The following is a 21,037-nucleotide window of genomic DNA, read 5'->3' on the forward strand; positions in this document are numbered from 1 at the left end:
TTTGAGAAACCAAGGCTACTGAGTCTGCCGATGAGGATGTGGTGATTAACAGAGTCAAAAGCTTTGGCCAGGTCAATGAATACGGCAGCACAGTATTGTTTCTTATCGATGGCGGTTACGATGTCGTTTAGGACCTTGAGCGTGGCTGAGGTGCACCCATGACCAGCTCTGAAACCAGATTGCATAGCGGAGAGGGTGCGGTGGGATTCGAAATGGTCGGTAATCTGTTTGTTGACTTGGCTTTCGAAGACCTTAGAAAGGCAGGGTAGGATGGATATAGGTCTGTAGCAATTTGGGTCAAGAGTGTCACCTCCTTTGAAGAGGGGGGATGACAGCAGCTGCTTTCAATCTATGGGAATCTCAGACGACACGAAAGAGAGGTTGAACTGGCTAGTAATAGGGGTTGCAATAATTTCGGCAGATCATTTTAGAAAGAAAGGGTCCAGATTGTCAAGCCCAGCTGATTTGTAGGGGTCCAGATTTTGCAGCTCTTTCAGAACATCAGCTGAATGGATTTGGGAGAAGGAGAAATGGGGAGGCTTGGGCGAGTAGCTGTGGGGGGGTGCAGTGCTGTTGAATGCAGTAGGGGTAGTTAGGTGGAAAGCATGGCCAGCCGTAGAAAAATGCTTATTGAAATTCTCGAATTATAGTGGGCTTATCGGTGGTGACAGAGTTTCCTATCCTCAGTGCAGTGGGCAGTTGGGAGGAGGTGTTCTTATTCTCCATGGACTTTACAATGTCCCAGAACTTTTTAGAGTTGGAGTTGCAAGAAGCGAATTTCTGTTTGAAAAAGCTAGCCTTGGCGTTTCTAACTGTCTGTGTGTATTGGTTTCTAACTTCCCTGAAAAGTTGCATATCGCGGGGGCAGTTCGATGCTAATGCAGAACGCCACAGGATATTTTTGTGTTGGTTAAGGGCAGTCAGGTCTGGGGAGAACCAAGGGCTATATCTGTTCCTGGTTCTAAATTTCTTGAAAGGGGCATGCTTATTTAAGATGGAGAGGAAGGCATTTTTAAAAATAACCAGGCATCCTCTACTGACGGGATGAGGTCAATATCCTTCCAGGATACCAGGCCAGGTCGATTAGAAAGGCTTGCTCATTGAAATGTTTCAGGGAGCGTTTGACAGTGATGAGTGGAGGTCTATGTGGATCTATGGTCTATGTGGAGGTCTATGGAGGTCTATGTGGATCTCTATATATATGTGTGTGGAATACTTGGGAACAGATTTCCTACATTAAGATCAATTATTGCCGGTTACCTGATGATTTTATAGTCTTTTTGTCTGACAATGAAAATACTTACTTAAGGGGTCAAATAAAATGACCGGCGGGCCGTTCTATTGAACCCTGTTATACAGGATCTATATACACTATGAAACCATTAGGGGACTGTCTATTGAACCCTGTAGGATCTATATACACTATGAAACCATTAGGGGCTGTCTATTGAACCCTGTACAGGATCTATATACACTATAAAACCATTAGGGGGCTGTCTATTGAACCCTGTAGGATCTATATACACTATGAAACCATTAGGGGACTGTCTATTGAACCCTGTCAGGATTTATATACACTATAAAACCATTAGGGGACTGTTTATTGAACCCTGTTATACAGGATCTATATACACTATGAAACCATTAGGGGGCTGTCTATTGAACCCTGTAGGATCTATATACACTATAAAACCATTAGGGGACTGTTTATTGAACCCTGTAGGATCTATATACACTATAAAACCATTAGGGGACTGTTTATTGAACCCTGTTATACAGGATCTACATACACTATGAAACCATTAGGGGGCTGTTTATTGAAGCCTGTAGGATCTATATACACTATGAAACCATTAGGGGACTGTCTATTGAACCCTGTAGGATCTATATACACTATGAAACCATTAGGGGACTGTTTATTGAACCCTGTTATACAGAATCTATATACACTATGAAACCATTAGGGTACTGTCTATTGAACCCTGTTATACAGGATCTATATACACTATAAAACCATTAGGGGACTGTTTATTGAACCCTGTTATACAGGATCTATATACACTATGAAACCATTAGGGGACTGTCTATTGAACCCTGTTATAGAGGATCTATATACACGATAAAACCATTAGGGGACTGTCTATTGAACCCTGTAGGATCTATATACACTATGAAACCATTAGGGGACTGTTTATTGAACCCTGTTATACAGGATCTATATACACTATAAAACCATTAGCAGACTGTCTACTGATTCCATTGTACAGGTAAGGCTAAAAGCTAAAGAAAAGTTGACAGAATAGATTTGTCCCAGGTCAGATCAGGTCAGGTTTATGATGTGATGTTCCCTCTACACTACTTGCTTTACAGGCGAACAACAAAGCCAACACAGTGACCAGTCCTAAAGACACCAGCTTAACCCCAGCACTGGTACATACTACACCCTCCTCCTCCATACCTCCCTTTACTCCCCTCCCCAGCACTGGTACATACTACACTCCTCCTCTATACCTCCCTTTACTCCCTCCCCAGCACTGGTACATACTACACCCTCCTCTATACCTCCCCTTTACTCCCTCCCCAGCACTGGTACATACTACACCCTCCTCTCATACCTCCCTTTACTCCCTCCCCAGCACTGGTACATACTACACCCTCCTCCTCCATACCTCCCTACTCCCTCCCCAGCACTGGTACATACTACACCCTCCTCCTCCATACCTCCCTTTACTCCCTCCCCAGCACTGGTACATACTACCTCTTCACCCTCCTCTATACCTCCCTTTACTCCCTCCCCAGCACTGGTACATACTACACCCTCCTCCCCCTCCCCCTCCTCCATACCTCCCTTTACTCCCTCCCCAGCACTGGTACATACTACACCCTCCTCTCACCCCCTCCCCTCCCCCTCCTCCTCCATACCTCCCTTTACTCCCTCCCCATCACTGGTACATAATGCACCCTCCTCTCACCCCCCTCCCTCCTCCATACCTCCCTTTACTCCCCTCCCCATCACTGGTACATAATACACCCCTCCTCTCACCCCCTCCTCCTCCTCCTCCTCCATACCTCCCTTTACTCCCCTCCCCATCACTGGTACATAATGCACCCTCCTCTCACCCCCTCCCTCCCCTCTTTCTCCCTGTATTGACCTTGCGGTAGGATTTTTACCACAGATTGAACAATGACACAGATATTTCACTGGATCTATGAATGTGAAGCAGCCATTAACTGTTAAATAAACAATGTCTGGTCATTAATACAGACACAATGTCTGGTCATTAATACAGTCACAATGTCTGGTCATTAATACAGTTACAATGTCTGGTCATTCATACAGACACAATGTCTGGTCATTAATACAGTTACAATGTCTGGTCATTAATACAGTTACAATGTCTGATCATTAATACAGTTACAATGTCTGGTCATTCATACAGACACAATGTCTGGTCATTAATACAGTTACAATGTCTGGTCATTAATACAGTTACAATGTCTGATCATTCATACAGACACAATGTCTGGTCATTCATATAGACACAATGTCTGGTCATTAATACAGACACAATGTCTGGTCATTAATACAGTTACAATGTCTGGTCATTCATACAGACACAATGTCTGGTCATTCATACAGACACAATGTCTGGTCATTAATACTAGAGGTTCGACTGATTAATCGGAATGGCCGATTAATTAGGGCCGATTTCAAGTTTTCATAACAATCGGTAATTGGTATTTTTGGCCAACGATTTTTTTTTTTTTACACCTTTATTTAACTAGGCAAGTCAGATTAAGAACACATTCTTATTTTCAATGAAACGGGGTTAACTGCCTTGTTCAGGGGGGATTTGGGGATTCGTATTTGCAACCTTGGTTACTAGTCCAACGCTCTAACCACCTGCCTTACATTGCACTCCACGAGATGAGATGATAGTTTCCGGATTCGACCATATTAATGACCAAAGGCTCGTATTTCTGTGTGTTTATTATGTTATAATTAAGTCTATGATTTGATAGAGCAGTCTGACTGAGCGATGGTAGGCACCAGCAGGCTCGTAAGCATTAATTCAGACAGCACTTTCGTGCATTTTGCCAGCAGCTCTTCGTTGTGTTTCAAGCTGTTTATGACTCAAGCCGGGTGGGTATAATTTGCGGAACGTTCCAACAGGAATCTATTCCAAAAACTTCGTAAATAACAAGGTTGCCAAAAAACAACGCATACAAAGTTGTATAGCGGCAGAATAAGATACCGGGTAGTGAGTGGTCTATTTCATTGCGTTTTTCACTCATCACGTTTATTCCGAAAAATGTCTGTCCTCACTCTGGTTGCCTATGGACAAACATTAAGAATAAGCTACGTCGTGAGTTGATGCCTATTCGGCAGCTAGTTAGCTTGGTTTGTATGCGTTGCTACTTTGTATGCATTGTTGGTTGGCAACCTTTTACTTTACGTTTTTCGGAACAGTTTCCTGTTGGAATGTTCCACAAATTATACCCACCCCTTCAAGCCTGTCAACTCCCAAGATTAGGCTGGTGTAACCGATGTGAAATGGCTAGCTAGTTAGCGGGGTGCGCGCTAATAGCGTTTCAAACGTCACTCGCTCTGAGACTTGGAGTAGTTGTTCCCCTTCCTCTACATGGGTAACGTTGCTTCGAGGGTGGCTGTTGTCGATGTGTTCCTGGTTCGAGCCCAGGTAGGAGCGAGGAGAGGGACAGAAGCTATACTGTTACACTGGCAATACTAAAGTGCCTATAAGAACATCCAATAGTCAAAGGTATATGAAATACAAATCGTATAGAGAGAAATAGTCCTATAATTCCTATAATAACTACAACCTAAAACTTACCTGGGAATATTGAAGACTCATGTTAAAAGGAACCACCAGCTTTCATATGTTCCCATGTTCTGAGCAAGGAACTTAAACCTTAGCTTTTTTACATGGCCCATACTGCACTTTTACTTTCTTCTCCAACACATTGTTTTGCATTATTTAAACTAAATTGAACATGTTTCATTATTTATTTGAGGCTAAATTGATTTTATTGATGTATTATATTAAGTTAAAATAAGTGTTAATTCAGTATTGTTGTAATTGTCATTATTACAAAAAGAAGAAAAAAATTGGCCGATTAATCGGTATCGACTTTTTGGTACTCCAATAATCGGTATCGGCGTTGAAAAATCATAATCGGCCGACCTCTCATTAATACAGTCACAATGTCTGGTCATTCATACAGTCACAATGTCTGGTCATTAATACAGTTACAATGTCTGGTCATTCATACAGTCACAATGCCTGGTCACTAATACAGTCACAATGTCTGGTCATTCATACAGTCACAATGTCTGGTCATTAATACAGTTACAATGTCTGGTCATTCATACAGTCACAATGTCTGGTCATTCATACAGTCACAATGTCTGGTCATTAATACAGTCACAATGTCTGGTCATTCATACAGACACAATGTCTGGTCATTCATACAGACACAATGTCTGGTCATTCATATAGACACAATGTCTGATCATTAATACAGTCACAATGTCTGGTCATTCTATAGACACAATGTCTGGTCATTAATACAGTCACAATGTCTGGTCATTAATACAGTTATAATGTCTGGTTATTCATATAGACATAATGTCTGGTTATTCATATAGACATAATATCTGGTTATTCATATAGACATAATGTCTGGTTATTCATATAGACATAATGTCTGGTTATTCATATAGACACAATGTCTGGTCATTCATATAGACATAATGTCTGGTCATTCATATAGACATAATGTCTGGTTATTCATATAGACATAATGTCTGGTTATTCATATAGACATAATGTCTGGTTATTCATATAGACATGTCTTCAGATTAAGTGACGGTTGACATGACAATCATCACACTCCCCATATTATTTTTACCCAGAATGCAGCATAACAATCATTAAACTAATCTCTAACACCAGTCATTTGTTTTGCTGGCTTTGTGATGCGTTACTGTTGCTAACGTGTACCTGGCTGAATATCAACAATACTCCTTCCTTCCTTCCTTCCTTCCTTCCTTCCTTCCTTCCTTCCTTCCTTCCTTCCTTCCTTCCTTCCTTCCTTCCTTCCTTCCTTCCTTCCTTCCTTCCTTCCTCCCTCCCTCCCTCCCTCCCTCCCTTCTTCCCCTTCCTTCCTTCCTTCCTCCCTCCCTTCCTTCCTCCCTCCCTTCCTTCCTTCCTTCCTTCCTTCCTTCCTTCCTTCCTTCCTTCTTCTCCTCCCTCCCTCCCTTCCTTCCTTCCTTCCTTCCTTCCTTCCTTCCTTCCAGCCGAAGGACCAAAGGACGCTGGTTCCTTAGTCTGGTAGTGATGGTCTGATTGGTTGCAACTTGTGCATGGTGTGTGCTGATTCGTTGGCTGTGTTGGTCACATGACTGATGCCCTGCATGACCTCAACATCTTTATATGCCTTTTTTCCCATGATGACCCACACACACAAATAAACAGTTATACACGCACACACACACACACACTAATGACAGTGTGTAATCTGTCTCAGTGATTACAGCTGGAACATCATCAGGATCCATTTTGCCAAGACTTGGTACAGTCACGCACACACACACACACACGCACACACACACACACACACACACACACACAGAGTCACACTCCTCCCCCTCCACGTCATCTACCTCCTCCTCCTCTACCTCCTCCTACCTCTACCTCCTCTACCTCCTCCTCCTACCTCTACCTACTCTACCTCCTCCTCCTACCTCTACCTACTCTACCTCCCTCCTCCTCTACCTCCTCCTCCTTTACCTCCACGTCCCTCCACCTCCTCCTCCTCCTCCTCCTACCCTCTCTATTCTACCTCCTCCTCCTCTACCTCCTCCTCCTACCTCTACCTACTCTACCTCCTCCTCCTACCTCTACCTACTCTACCTCCTCCTCCTCTACCTCCTCCTCCTACCTCTACCTACTCTACCTCCTCCTCCTACCTCTACCTACTCTACCTCCTCCTCCTCTACCTCCTCCTCCTACCTCTCACCTACTCTACCTCCCTCCTCCTCCTACCTCTACCTCCTCCTCCTACCTCTACCTACTCTACCTCCTCCTCCCTTTACCTCCACGTCCTCCACCTCCACTACCTCCTCCTCCTCCTACCTCTACCTATTCTACCTCCTCCTCCTCTACCTCCTCCTCCTACCTCTACCTACTCTACCTCCTCCTCCTCTACCTCCTCCTCCACCTCCTCTACTTACTCTACCTCCTCCTCCACCTACTCTACCTCCACCTCCTCCGCCTCCTCCTCCTACACCTCCTGTACCTCTTCTACCTCCTCCTCCTCTACTTACTCTACCCCATCCTCCTCCACCTACTACACCTCCTGCTCCACCTTCTCTACCTCCTCCTACTCCACCTCCTCTACCTCCTCCACCTCCTTCTCCCCCACTGTTGTCTCTTTCTATTCTCTGTTTGTATTGTTTCATCTCTCTCTGTCTCCCTAGGAACCCCAGACCACAGTGATCCACAACCCAATAGATGGGAACAAGGTACAGCACTGACAGAGTGTGTGTGTGTGTAATGTTTGTTTGTGTATACATGTATATACTTTATATTAAATGTATGTAGTTCTGTCCTTGAGCTGTTCTGGTCTATTAATGTTCTGTATAATTTAATGTTCTATCTGATTTAAGTATTAGGCAGCGTTTACACAGGTAGCCCAAATCTGATACTCGGTGTACACCAGGCTACAGATCAAGCTATACGTTCTTTCCCCCAGGAGTCTATAGAGAGCACCAACACCCCCATCGAGGACGAGGATGTCAAAGGTAGAGACAGTTGTCTGTCCCCTTCTCTCTCTCTTTATCTTTCTGTCTTTGTCTGTCTGTCGCCTTCTCTCTCTCTTTATCTTTCTGTCTTTGTCTGTCTGTCCCCTTCTCTCTCTCTTTATCTTTCTGTCTTTGTCTGTCTGTCCCCTTCTCTCTCTCTTTATCTTTCTGTCTTTGTCTGTCTGTCGCCCTCTCTCTCTTCGTCTTTCTGTCTCTATCTTTGTCTGTCTGTCGCCCTCTATCTTTCTCTCTCTCTCTCTCTCTTTGTCTGTCTGTCGCCCATGCTCTCTCTCCGTCTTCCTGTCTCTCTATATCTTTGTCTGTCTGTCACCCTCACTCTCTATCTTTGTCTGTCGCCTCTCTCTCCATCTGTCTTTGTCTCTTTGTCTGTCTGTCGCCTCTCTCTCTCTCTGTCTTTCTGTCTCTATCTTTGTCTGTCGCCTCTCTCTCTCTCTCTTCGTCTTTCTGTCTCTCTCTCTCTTCATCTTTCTGTCTCTCTCTCTGTCTGTCGCCCTCTCGCTCTTCATCTTTCTGTCTCTCTCTCTCTCTTCATCTTTCTGTCTCTCTCTCTGTCTGTCGCCCTCTCTCTCTTTGTCTTTCTGTCTCTCTATCTGTCGCCCTCTCGCTCTTCATCTTTCTGTCTCTCTGTCGCCCTCTCTCTCCTTCCATCTCTTTCCACCTCTCCTTTCACTCTGTCTTCAGCTACTTTCTCCTCTTCCTTCCCTTCTCCTCTTCTTCTTCCTCCTGATGATTGAGGCTCCATATACATGATGTTTTGATGTATTTATTATTATACACACTTATCTGTTATATTTTCTTTATTATTTAACACATTTACCTGTTATCATTTCTTTATTATTAAACACACTTACCTGTTATCTTTTCTTTCTGTGAATTGAATTATTTTCTACATTTGAAAATCATGTTAACCCCCTACACACACACCTGCCCTCTCTGCCAGTCCTCTGTTTTGGGAACTTGGTGGGTAGTGTGTGGAGCTCTAAGGGTCGTTCCACCCAGTCCTCTGAGCCCAGGCAGACTCCCTCCTCTTCAGGACAGAGCAAGTCCCCTGGCTATGTCCCCCCTGTCCCCCAGCCAGCGTCCCCCTGGGTCTCTCCTCAACTACTCTGGAGAAACCTGTCCACTGTCTCCTGGGTCTCCCCTCGGCCACTCTGGAGAAACCTGGCCACTGTCTCCTAGGTCTCTCCTCAACCACTCTGGAGAAACCTGACCACTGTCTCCTAGGTCTCTCCTCAACCATTCTGGAGAAACCTGTCCCCTGTCTCTACTCAACCACTCTGGAGAAACCTGTCCCCTGTCTCCCCTCAGCCACTCTGGAGAAACCTGTCCACTGTCTCCTGGGTCTCTCCTAAACCACTCTGGAGAAACCTGTCCACTGTCTCCTGGGTCTCCCCTCAGCCACTCTGGAGAAACCTACCCCCCTGTCCACTGTCTCTTCTCAACCACTCTGGAGAAACCTGTCCCCTGTCTCCCCTCAGCCACTCTGGAGAAACCTGTCCACTGTCTCCTGGGTTTCCCCTCAACTACTCTGGAGAAACCTGTCCACTGTATCATGGGTCTCCCATCAACCACTCTGGAGAAACCTGTCCACTGTCCCCTGTCTCTCTCCTCAACCACTCTGGAGAACCCTGTCTCCTGTCCACTGTCTCCTGGGTTTTCCCTCAACTACTCTGGAGAAACCTGTCCACTGTCTCATGGGTCTCCCCTCAACCACTCTGGAGAAACCTGTCTCCTGTCCCTCTGTCTCCTGTCCCCCTGTCCCTCTGTGTCCTGTCCCCAGTCTCCTGTCCCTCTGTCTCCTGTCCCCCTGTCTCCTGTCCCCCTGTCTCCTGTCCCTATGTCTCCTGTCCCCCTGTCTCCTGTCCCCCTGTCTCCTGTCCCCATGTCTCATGTCTCCTGTCCCCATGTCTCCTGTCCCCCTGTCCCCCTGTCTCCTGTCCCCCTGTCTCCTGTCCCTCTGTCTCCTGTCCCCCTGTCTCCTGTCCCTCTGTCCCCTGTCTCCTGTCCCCTGTCTCCTGTCCTCCTGTCTCACTGTCCCTCTGTCCCCCTGTCCCCTGTCCCCTGTCTCCTGTCCCCCTGTCTCCTGTCTCCTGTCCTCCTGTCTCCTGTCCCTCTGTCTCCTGTCCCCTGTCTCCTGTCCCCTGTCTCCTGTCCCTCTGTCTCCTGTCCCTCTGTCTCCTGTCCCTCTGTCTCCTGTCCCTCTGTCTCCTGTCCCCCCTGTCTCCTGTCCCCTGTCTCCTGTCCCTCTGTCTCCTGTCCCCTGTCTCCTGTCCCCCTGTCTCCTGTCTCCTGTCCTCCTGTCTCCTGTCCCTCTGTCTCCTGTCCCTCAGTCTCCTGTCCCCCTGTCTCCTGTCCCCCTGTCTCCTGTCCCTCTGTCTCCTGTCCCTCTGTCTCCTGTCCCTCTGTCCCTCTGTCTCCTGTCCCTCTGTCCCCCTGTCTCCTGTCCCCTGTCTCCTGTCCCCCTGTCTCCTGTCCCTCAGTCTCCTGTCCCTCTGTCTCGTTGTCCCCCTGTCTCCTGTCCCTCTGTCTCCTGTCCCTCTGTCTCCTGTCCCTCTGTCCCCTGTCTCCTGTCCCCCTGTCTCCTGTCCCCCTGTCCCTCTGTCTCCTGTCCCTCTGTCCCCCTGTCTCCTGTCCCCCTGTCTCCTGTCCCCCTGTCTCCTGTCCCTCAGTCTCCTGTCCCTCAGTCTCCTGTCCCCCTGTCCCTCTGTCTCCTGTCCCCCTGTCTCCTGTCCCTCTGTCTCCTGTCCCTCTGTCTCGTTGTCCCCTGTCTCCTGTCCCTCTGTCTCCTGTCCCTCTGTCTCCTGTCCCTCTGTCCCCCTGTCTCCTGTCCCCCTGTCTCCTGTCCCCCTGTCCCTCTGTCTCCTGTCCCTCAGTCTCCTGTCCCCCCTGTCTCCTGTCCCCCTGTCTCCTGTCCCTCTGTCCCCCTGTCTCCTGTCCCTCTGTCTCCTGTCCCTCTGTCTCCTGTCCCCCTGTCTCCTGTCCCTCAGTCTCCTGTCCCCCTGTCTCCTGTCCCCCTGTCTCCTGTCCCTCAGTCTCCTGTCCCTCAGTCTCCTGTCCCTCAGTCTCCTGTCCCCCTGTCCCTCTGTCCCCCTGTCTCCTTGTCCCTTGAGAAGATAAACCATAAACACGCGCAATATTTCTGGCTAAGTGATTGAGTCAAAGTCCGCATTTCCAGGCTGATTACATTGCAGACGCCTGCCAGATCTCACAACACCTGGATAGATATTTAACATATCAGCTAACCACATCACATAGTAATCTGATACCCGACTGCGCAGTTGATGACGTGGCCCGCAACCATTGGTTGATGCAATGCAACGTCTGCATGTAGTCGGCCTGGAACACGACCATAGATATGTTTGTTAAGCAAATGACAAGTGGTTTTGTTGTCACTAACCCCCATCCCAGCCTGCACTAACACCAGTAAACAAGTGGTTTTGTTGTCACTAACCCCCATCCCAGCCTGCACTAACACCAGTAAACAAGTGGTTTTGTTGTCACTAACCCCCATCCCAGCCTGCACTAACACCAGTAAAGGTAAGTCAGTTCAAATCAGGGTTTGGGGTCAATTACATTTAAAATTCCAGTCAATTCAGAAAGTTAACCAAATTCCACTTCCATATTTTCCTTATTGAATATAATTGGATGTCCTGAATTAACTTGAATGGAATTGACCCCCAACCCCAGGTCAAATTCCCATACTAATAGCTTTTTCTCCCAAATGGCACCCTATTCCCTACCAGTAGTAGGGTACTATAACGAATAGGGTTCCAGAGCCCATTGGGTTCTGGTCTAAAGTAGTCCACTATGTTGGAACAGAACCAGCAGCCATGATTTAATGTATGTCAGATTGGGTTATGTTGGACTAATGTTGACCTAAGGTTGTGGTGATATTGTGGTGATGTTGTGTTTGTGTGTTTCCAGCTCGGAAGCAGGAAATTATCAAAGTCACAGAGCAGCTGATCGAATCCATCAACAACGGAGACTTCGAGGCCTACGCGTGAGTCCTGCTCTGTCTGTGTGTGTTTAGGGCTAGGATGTGTGTGTGTGTGTGTGTGTGAGGTGTGTGTGTGTGTTTAGGGCTAGGCCTACGCGTGAGTCCTGCTCTGTCTGTGTGTTTAGGGCTAGGACGTGTGTGTGTGTGTGTGAGGTGTGTGTGTTTAGGGCTAGGCCTACGCGTGAGTCCTGCTCTGTCTGTGTGTGTTTAGGGCTAGGATGTGTGTGTGTTTGTTTAGGGCTAGGTCGTGTGTGTGAGGTGTGTGTGTGTTTAGGGCTAGGTCGTGTGTGTGTGTGTGTGTGTGTGTGTGTGTGTGTGTGTGTGTGTGTGTGTGTGTGTGTGTGTGTGTGTGTGTGTGTGTGTGTGTGTGTGTGTGTGTGTGTGTTTAGGGCTAGGCCTACGCGTGAGTCCTGCTCTGTCTGTGTGTGTTTAGGGCTAGGTCGTGTGTGTGTGTGAGGTGTGTGTGTGTTTAGGGCTAGGACGTGTGTGTGTGTGTGTGTGTTTAGGGCTAGGAGTGTGTGTGTGTGTGTGTGTGTGTTTAGGGCTAGGACGGTGTGTGTGTGTGTGTGTGTGTTTAGGGCTAGGTGTGTGTGTGTGTGTGTTTAGGGCTAGGTCGTGTGTGTGTTTAGGGCTAGGTCGTGTGTGTGTTTAGGGCTGGGTCGTGTGTGTGTTTAGGCTAGGTCGTGTGTGTGTTTAGGGCTAGGACGTGTGTGTGTGTTTAGGGCTAGGACGTGTGTGTGTGTGTGTGTGTTTAGGGCTAGGTCGTGTGTGTGTTTAGGGCTAGGACGTGTGTGTGTTTAGGGCTAGGACGTGTGTGTGTTTAGGGCTAGGTCGTGTGTGTGTGTGTGTGTGTGTTTAGGGCTAGGTCGTGTGTGTGTTTAGGGCTAGGACGTGTGTGTGTTTAGGGCTAGGTCGTGTGTGTGTGTGTGTGTGTTTAGGGCTAGGTCGTGTGTGTGTTTAGGGCTAGGACGTGTGTGTGTTTAGGGCTAGGACGTGTGTGTGTGTGTGTGTGTGTTTAGGGCTAGGACGTGTGTGTGTGTGTTTAGGGCTAGTGGTGTGTGTGTGTGTGTGTGTTTAGGGCTAGGTCGGTGTGTGTGTGTGTGTTTAGGGCTAGGACGTGTGTGTGTGTGTGTGTTTAGGGCTAGGACGGTGTGTGTGTGTGTGTGTGTGTGTGTGTGTTTAGGGCTAGGACGTGTGTGTGTGTGTTTAGGGCTAGGTCGTGTGTGTGTGTGTGTGTGTGTTTAGGGCTAGGTCGTGTGTGTGTGTGTGTGTTTAGGGCTAGGTCGTGTGTGTGTGTGTGTGTGTTTAGGGCTAGGTCGTGTGTGTGTGTGTGTGTGTGTTTAGGGCTAGGTCGTGTGTGTGTGTGTGTGTTTAGGGGCTAGGACGTGTGTGTGTGTGTGTGTTTAGGGCTAGGACGTGTGTGTGTGTGTGTGTGTGTGTGTGTGTGTTTAGGGCTGGGACTGTGTGTGTGTGTGTTTAGGGCTAGGTCGTGTGTGTGTGTGTGTGTGTGTTTAGGGCTAGGTCGTGTGTGTGTGTGTGTGTTTAGGGCTAGGACGTGTGTGTGTGTGTGTGTGTGTTTAGGGCTAGGACGTGTGTGTGTGTGTGTGTGTGTTTAGGGCTAGGACGTGTGTGTGTGTGTGTTTAGGGCTAGGACGTGTGTGTGTGTGTGTTTAGGGCTAGGACGTGTGTGTGTGTGTGTTTAGGGCTAGGACGTGTGTGTGTGTGTGTTTAGGGATAGGACGTGTGTGTGTGTGTGTGTGTTTAGGGATAGGTCGTGTGTGTGTGTGTGTTACTCTGGTTCTTTGGGATTGTTGTTCCACCACATTGCAGCTGACAGATCTACTACAAATCACCTTGATGATCATACAGTAACAATTTACCCACAATGCCCATTTACCCACACCTCTATTTTTGTGTTACTATGGTTACTAGTAGTGCACTATATAGGGAATAGGGCTCTGGTCTAAAGCAGTTCACTATATAGGGAATAGGGCCCTGGTCACTAATAGTTCACTATATAGGGAATAGGGCTCTGGTCACTAGTAGTGCACTATATAGGAATAGGGCCCTGGTCACTAGTAGTTCACTATATAGGGAATAGGGCTCTGGTCACTAGTAGTTCACTATATAGGGAATAGGGCTCTGGTCACTAGTAGTTCACTATATAGGGAATAGGGCTCTGGTCACTAGTAGTTCACTATATAGGGAATAGGGCTCTGGTCACTAGTAGTGCACTATATAGGGAATAGGGCTCTGGTCTAAAGCAGTTCACTATATAGGGAATAGGGCTCTGGTCTAAAGTAGTGCACTATATAGGGAATAGGGCTCTGGTCTAAAGCAGTTCACTATATAGGGAATAGGGCTCTGGTCTAAAGCAGTTCACTATATAGGGAATAGGGCTCTGGTCACTAGTAGTTCACTATATAGGGAATAGGGCTCTGGTCACTAGTAGTTCACTATATAGGGAATAGGGCTCTGGTCACTAGTAGTTCACTATATAGGGAATAGGGCTCTGGTCTAAAGCAGTTCACTATATAGGGAATAGGACTCTGGTCTAAAGCAGTTCACTATATAGGGAATAGGGCTCTGGTCACTAGTAGTTCACTATATAGGGAATAGGGCTCTGGTCACTAGTAGTTCACTATATAGGGAATAGGGCTCTGGTCACTAGTAGTTCACTATATAGGGAATAGGGCTCTGGTCACTAGTAGTTCACTATATAGGGAATAGGGCTCTGGTCACTAGTAGTTCACTATATAGGGAATAGGGCCCTGGTCACTAGTAGTTCACTATATAGGGAATAGGGCTCTGGTCACTAGTAGTGCACTATATAGGGAATAGGGCTCTGGTCACTAGTAGTTCACTATATAGGGAATAGGGCTCTGGTCTAAAGTAGTTCACTATATAGGGAATAGAGCTCTGGTCACTAGTAGTTCACTATATAGGGAATAGGGCTCTGGTCACTAGTAGTTCACTATATAGGGAATAGGGCTCTGGTCACTAGTAGTTCACTATATAGGGAATAGGGCTCTGGTCTAAAGTAGTGCACTATATAGGGAATAGGGCTCTGGTCTAAAGTAGTGCACTATATAGGAATAGGGCTCTGGTCTAAAGTAGTTCACTATATAGGGAATAGGGCTCTGGTCACTAGTAGTTCACTATATAGGGAATAGGGCTCTGGTCACTAGTAGTTCACTATATAGGGAATAGGGCTCTGGTCTAAAGTAGTTCACTATATAGGGAATAGAGCTCTGGTCACTAGTAGTTCACTATATAGGGAATAGGGCTCTGGTCACTAGTAGTTCACTATATAGGGAATAGGGCTCTGGTCACTAGTAGTTCACTATATAGGGAATAGGGCTCTGGTCTAAAGTAGTGCACTATATAGGGAATAGGGCTCTGGTCTAAAGTAGTTCACTATATAGGCAATAGGGCTCTGGTCACTAGTAGTTCACTATATAGGGAATAGGGCTCTGGTTACTAGTAGTACACTATATAGGGAATAGGGTGCTGGTCACTAGTAGTTCACTATATAGGGAATAGGGCTCTGGTCACTAGTAGTGCACTATATAGGGAATAGGGTCCTGGTCACTAGTAGTTCACTATATAGGGAATAGGGCTCTGGTCACTAGTAGTTCACTATATAGGGATTAGGGCTCTGGTTACTAGTAGTTCACTATATAGGGAATAGGGCTCTGGTCTAAAGTAGTTCACTATATAGGGAATAGGGCTCTGGTCACTAGTAGTTCACTATATAGGGAATAGGGCTCTGGTCACTAGTAGTTCACTATATAGGGAATAGGGCTCTGGTCACTAGAAGTTCACTATATAGGGAATAGGGCTCTGGTCACTAGTAGTTCACTATATAGGGAATAGGGCTCTGGTCACTAGTAGTTCACTATATAGGGATTAGGGCTCTGGTCACTAGTAGTTCACTATATAGGGAATAGGGCTCTGGTCACTAGTAGTTCACTATATAGGGAATAGGGCTCTGGTTACTAGTAGTTCACTATATAGGGAATAGGGCTCTGGTCACTAGTACTTCACTATATAGGGAATAGGGCTCTGGTCACTAGTAGTTCACTATATAGGGATTAGGGCTCTGGTCACTAGTAGTTCACTATATAGGGAATAGGGTGCTGGTCACTAGTAGTTCACTATATAGGGAATAGGGCTCTGGTCTAAAGTAGTTCACTATATAGGGAATAGGACCCTGGTCACTAGTACTTCACTATATAGGGAATAGGGTGCTGGTCACTAGTAGTTCACTATATAGGGAATAGGGCTCTGGTCTAAAGTAGTTCACTATATAGGGAATAGGACCCTGGTCACTAGTAGTTCACTATATAGGGAATAGGGCTCTGGTCACTAGAAGTTCACTATATAGGAATAGGGCTCTGGTTACTAGTAGTTCACTATATAGGGAATAGGGCCCTGGTCACTAGTAGTTCACTATATAGAGAATAGGGCTCTGGTTACTAGTAGTTCACTATATAGGGAATAGGGCTCTGGTTACTAGTAGTTCACTATATAGGGAATAGGGCTCTGGTCACTAGTACTTCACTATATAGGGAATAGGGCTCTGGTCACTAGTAGTTCACTATATAGGGATTAGGGCTCTGGTCACTAGTAGTTCACTATATAGGGAATAGGGTGCTGGTCACTAGTAGTTCACTATATAGGGAATAGGGCCCTGGTCACTAGTAGTACACTATATAGGGAATAGGGCTCTGGTCACTAGTACTTCACTATATAGGGAATAGGGTGCTGGTCACTAGTAGTTCACTATATAGGGAATAGGGCTCTGGTCTAAAGTAGTTCACTATATAGGGAATAGGACCCTGGTCACTAGTAGTTCACTATATAGGGAATAGGGCTCTGGTCACTAGTAGTACACTATATAGGGAATAGGGTGCTGGTCACTAGTAGTTCACTATATAGGGAATAGGGCCCTGGTCACTAGTAGTTCACTATATAGGGAATAGGGCTCTGGTCACTAGTAGTTCACTATATAGGGAATAGGGCTCTGGTCACTAGTAGTTCACTATATAGGGAATAGGGTGCCATATGGGACTCAGTCTGTGTTTGTTTCCAACAGGAAGATCTGTGATCCTGGTCTGACGTCGTTTGAACCAGAAGCTCTGGGGAACCTGGTAGAGGGACATGACTTCCATCGCTTCTACTTCGACAACGGTAACACATTCATCAGTAAAGTCATTTCGAAGATACAGTTATTGATTAGAGGTATTGATTAGTAGAGGTATTGATCAGCTGTTGATTAGTAGAGTTATTAATCAGCTATTGATTAGTAGAGGTATTAATCAGCTATTGATTAGTAGAGTTATTAATCAGCTGTTGATTAGTAGAGTTATTAATCAGCTATTGATTAGTAGAGTTATTATTCAGCTATTGATTAGTAGAGGTATTAATCAGCTATTGATTAGTAGAGTTATTAATCAGCTATTGATTAGTAGAGTTATTAATCAGCTATTTATTAGTAGAGGTATTGATTAGCTATTCATTAGTAGAGGTATTAATCAGCTATTGATTAGTAGAGTTATTGATTAGCTATTCATTAGTAGAGGTTTTTATTAGTATTGGTATGGTTTAGTAGAGGTATTGATTAGCTATTGATTAGTAGAGTTCTTGATTAGTAGAGGTATTGATTAATAGACTTGATTAGCTATTGATTAGTGGAGTTATTGATTAGAGGTATTGATTAGCTATTGATTAGTATAGGTATTGATTAGCAGTTATTGATTAGTATAGGTATTGATTAGCTATTGATTAGTAGAGTTATTGATTAGTAGAGTTATTGATTAGTATAGGTATTGGTTAGTAGAGGCATTGATTAGCTATTGATCAGCTATGGATTAGTAGATGTATTGATTAGTATAATTTATGAATCAGGTATTGATTTGTAGTTATTGATTAGTTATTGATGAATAGTTATGTCTGTTACTGAGAACTACAACTCCCACTAGCTAACTAAGGCCTGTCTGTCTCTCTCTCTCCATCTCCCTCGTCCTCCCTCCTCTCCTTCCAGCCCTGTCTAAAGGTAACAAGCCGGTGCACACCATCCTCCTCAACCCTCACGTCCATCTGATAGGTAGGAAATCAGCCATTTCTAATTATTAGAACAATAATATATGCTACTTAGCAGACGCTTTTATCAAAAGACACTTACAATAATGTGTGTATATATTTTCCATATGGGAGGCCCTGGGAATTGAACCTAGTATCCTGGTATTGCAAGCACCATGCTTTACCAACTGAACATTATGTTGATTTTTCTGGGCTATGTTTTTGAAATCTTGTTTCTGGTTGGTATTCAAATATACACTGTAAGTACATTTCAATTCAAGTCGGAAAGTAGACCATATTCAAATTTCCCATTCCAAATTGTCCTGAAGCATTGAAGTGAATATTGGAATGGGAATTCCAGTGTACTTCCTGAATTGAAACAAGATGGATGCCAACCCCCCCTGGGAACATATGTACAATGTGTTTATGATGTTGACATGAAACAAGGAAAGGTGAACTAATGAGAAGGTCTATCTAGCGGAGAACGCTGCGTGCATCGCCTACATCCGCCTGAGCCAGTACATGGACGCGGGGGGATGCCTCGCACCATGCAGTCTGAGGAGACCCGCGTCTGGCATCGCAGAGAGGGAAAGTGGCAGAACATTCACTTCCACCGCTCCGGCTCGCCCAGCGTACCATCCCAGTAAGAAACATATATTAATCAATCAATGAAAACATACATTAATCAGTTATAATGATTATAAATAAACCGATTTCAGAACATTCACTTCCACCAGTCTGTAGTGTCCAGTGTAGACTACCTTCCCAGTCTGTAGTGTCCAGTGTAGACTACCTTCCCAGTCTGTAGTGTCCAGCGTAGACTATCTTCCCAGTCTGTAGTGTCCAGTGTATACTACCTTCCCAGTCTGTAGTGTCCAGTGTAGACTACCTTCCAGTCTGTCGTGTCCAGTGTAGGCTACCTTCCCAGTCTGTAGTGTCCAGTGTGGACTACCTTCCTAGTCTATAATGTCCAGCATAGACTACCTTCCCAGTCTGTAGTGTCCAGTGTAGACTACCTTCCCAGTCTGTAGTGTCCAGTGTAGACAACCTTATCTGTAGTGTTCAGTGTAGACTACTTCAGTAGTGAAGACTACCTTCCCAGTCTGTAGTGTCCAGTGTAGACAACCTTCCCAGTCTGTAGTGTCCAGTGTAGACTACCTTCCTAGTCTGTAGTGTCCAGCGTAGACTACCTTCCAGTCTGTAGTGTCCAGCGTCGACTACCTTCCCAGAAAATTGTCTTGTGGTGCAATAACTAATCTCCACCACAGGAGGGCGCCACGTACATGCTTACCATGCTACTGTAATGGTTACTGTACTGTTTCCTCATCCTGGTACTGGGGACATTGTAGTTGTTGCCCTAGCATTAACACACCTGATTTAACTAATCAACTCATCAAGCCTTTAATTATTTGATTCAGGTGTGTAGTGTTAGGGTAACAACTACAAAGTTCACCTTTTGGGGTTCCCAGGACCAGGATGAAAGAAACACTGGGTTAGAGTCAACTCTACCTCTCCCACTAGTCTAAAACAACCTCTACAGGCAGACCCTGACTACACGGATATCACTCTGATTCTGGGTTGAATCTCATTTCCTTTCCCCCTGTGTGTGTGTGTGTGTCTGTGTGTGTATTTTACAGTTAATGGAATATCAAGCTTCAGTCTAAACTCCCAAGACAGGCAACAATCAACTAGCCAACCCGTGGTCACCATTTTACCTCTAACCCCTCTGTATGGACATGACATCACACAGGAAAAGGAAATCAACCCTAAAGGTCGTCAGTCATCCTAACCACCTAGGCTGCGTCCCTAATGGCACCCTATTCCCTACATAAGGCCCATGGGCTCTGGTCAAAAGTAGTGCACTATATAGGGAATAGGGTTCCGTTTGGGACTTAGCCCCCCCCCTAGAGCGGCCTGCAGCAGACCATGGCCATTATCCACTGGAGCATATTACCTGACATCTGGTTTTTTAAACTGTTTTTGGTGCATTTTAAATGTATAGAGATGTTTAAAAATCTACTGCTGTCACTCCTCCCATTTTGAACTTGTATTTGTACGTGTGTTTTACGTGTTGCACTACGAAATATTTAAAGATCAGAATGTTAAAATCGAGCTTGCTTTTGTTCTGGTGAAATGTATATATATTATATATTGTGATTGTTGATTAAAAAAATTTAATAAAATAAACATTAAATTGCTATTCTTGCTATATCATAGGAGTTTTAAGAAAATTCGTAAAAATTCTGTATGTAAGTTTATGTTTGCGTTGAGCTAGTTGCTAATGTTTTGTTGAGCTAGGTGCTAATGTTTGGTTGAGCTAGGTGCTAATGTGTTATTGAGCTAGGTGCTAATGTGTTATTGAGCTAGGTGCTAATGTTTGGTTGAGCTAGTTGCTAATGTTTGGTTGAGCTAGGTGCTAATGTTTGGTTGAGCTAGGTGCTAATGTTTGGTTGAGCTATGTGCTAATGTTTTATTGAGTTAGGTGCTAATGTTTGGTTGAGCTAGGTGCTAATGTTTGGTTGAGCTAGGTGCTAATGTTTGGTTGAGCTAGGTGCTAATGTTTGGTTGAGCTAGGTGCTAATGTTTTATTGAGCTAGGTGCTAATGTTTGGTTGAGCTAGGTGCTAATGTTTGGCTGAGCTAGGTGCTAATGTTTCGTTGGGCTAGGTACTGATGTTTGGTTGAGCTAGTTGCTAATGTTTGGTTCAGCTAGGTGCTAATGTTTGGTTGAGCTAGGTGCTAATGTTTGGTTGAGCTAGGTGCTAATGTTTTATTGAGCTAGGTGCTAAATAAACATTAAATTGCTATTCTTGCTATATCATAGGAGTTTTAAGAAAATTCGTAAAAATTCTGTATGTAAGTTTATGTTTGCGTTGAGCTAGTTGCTAATGTTTTGTTGAGCTAGGTGCAAATGTTTGGTTGAGCTAGGTGCTAATGTGTTATTGAGCTAGGTGCTAATGTGTTATTGAGCTAGGTGCTAATGTTTGGTTGAGCTAGTTGCTAATGTTTGGTTGAGCTAGGTGCTAATGTTTGGTTGAGCTAGGTGCTAATGTTTTATTGAGTTAGGTGCTAATGTTTGGTTGAGCTAGGTGCTAATGTTTGGTTGAGCTA

The 21,037-nt window shown here is 45.2% G+C and overlaps 1 pseudogene; it reads left to right on the forward strand.

Moving 5' to 3' along the window:
* Positions 1-18,574, forward strand: part of LOC123735933 (calcium/calmodulin-dependent protein kinase type II delta 2 chain-like) — a 58,207-nt pseudogene extending 39,633 nt beyond the window's left edge.
* Positions 18,575-21,037: the final 2,463 nt, after the last annotated feature.

This window comes from Salmo salar, unplaced genomic scaffold (assembly GCF_905237065.1).
Source record: "Salmo salar unplaced genomic scaffold, Ssal_v3.1, whole genome shotgun sequence".
Taxonomy (NCBI): Eukaryota; Metazoa; Chordata; class Actinopteri; order Salmoniformes; family Salmonidae; genus Salmo; species Salmo salar.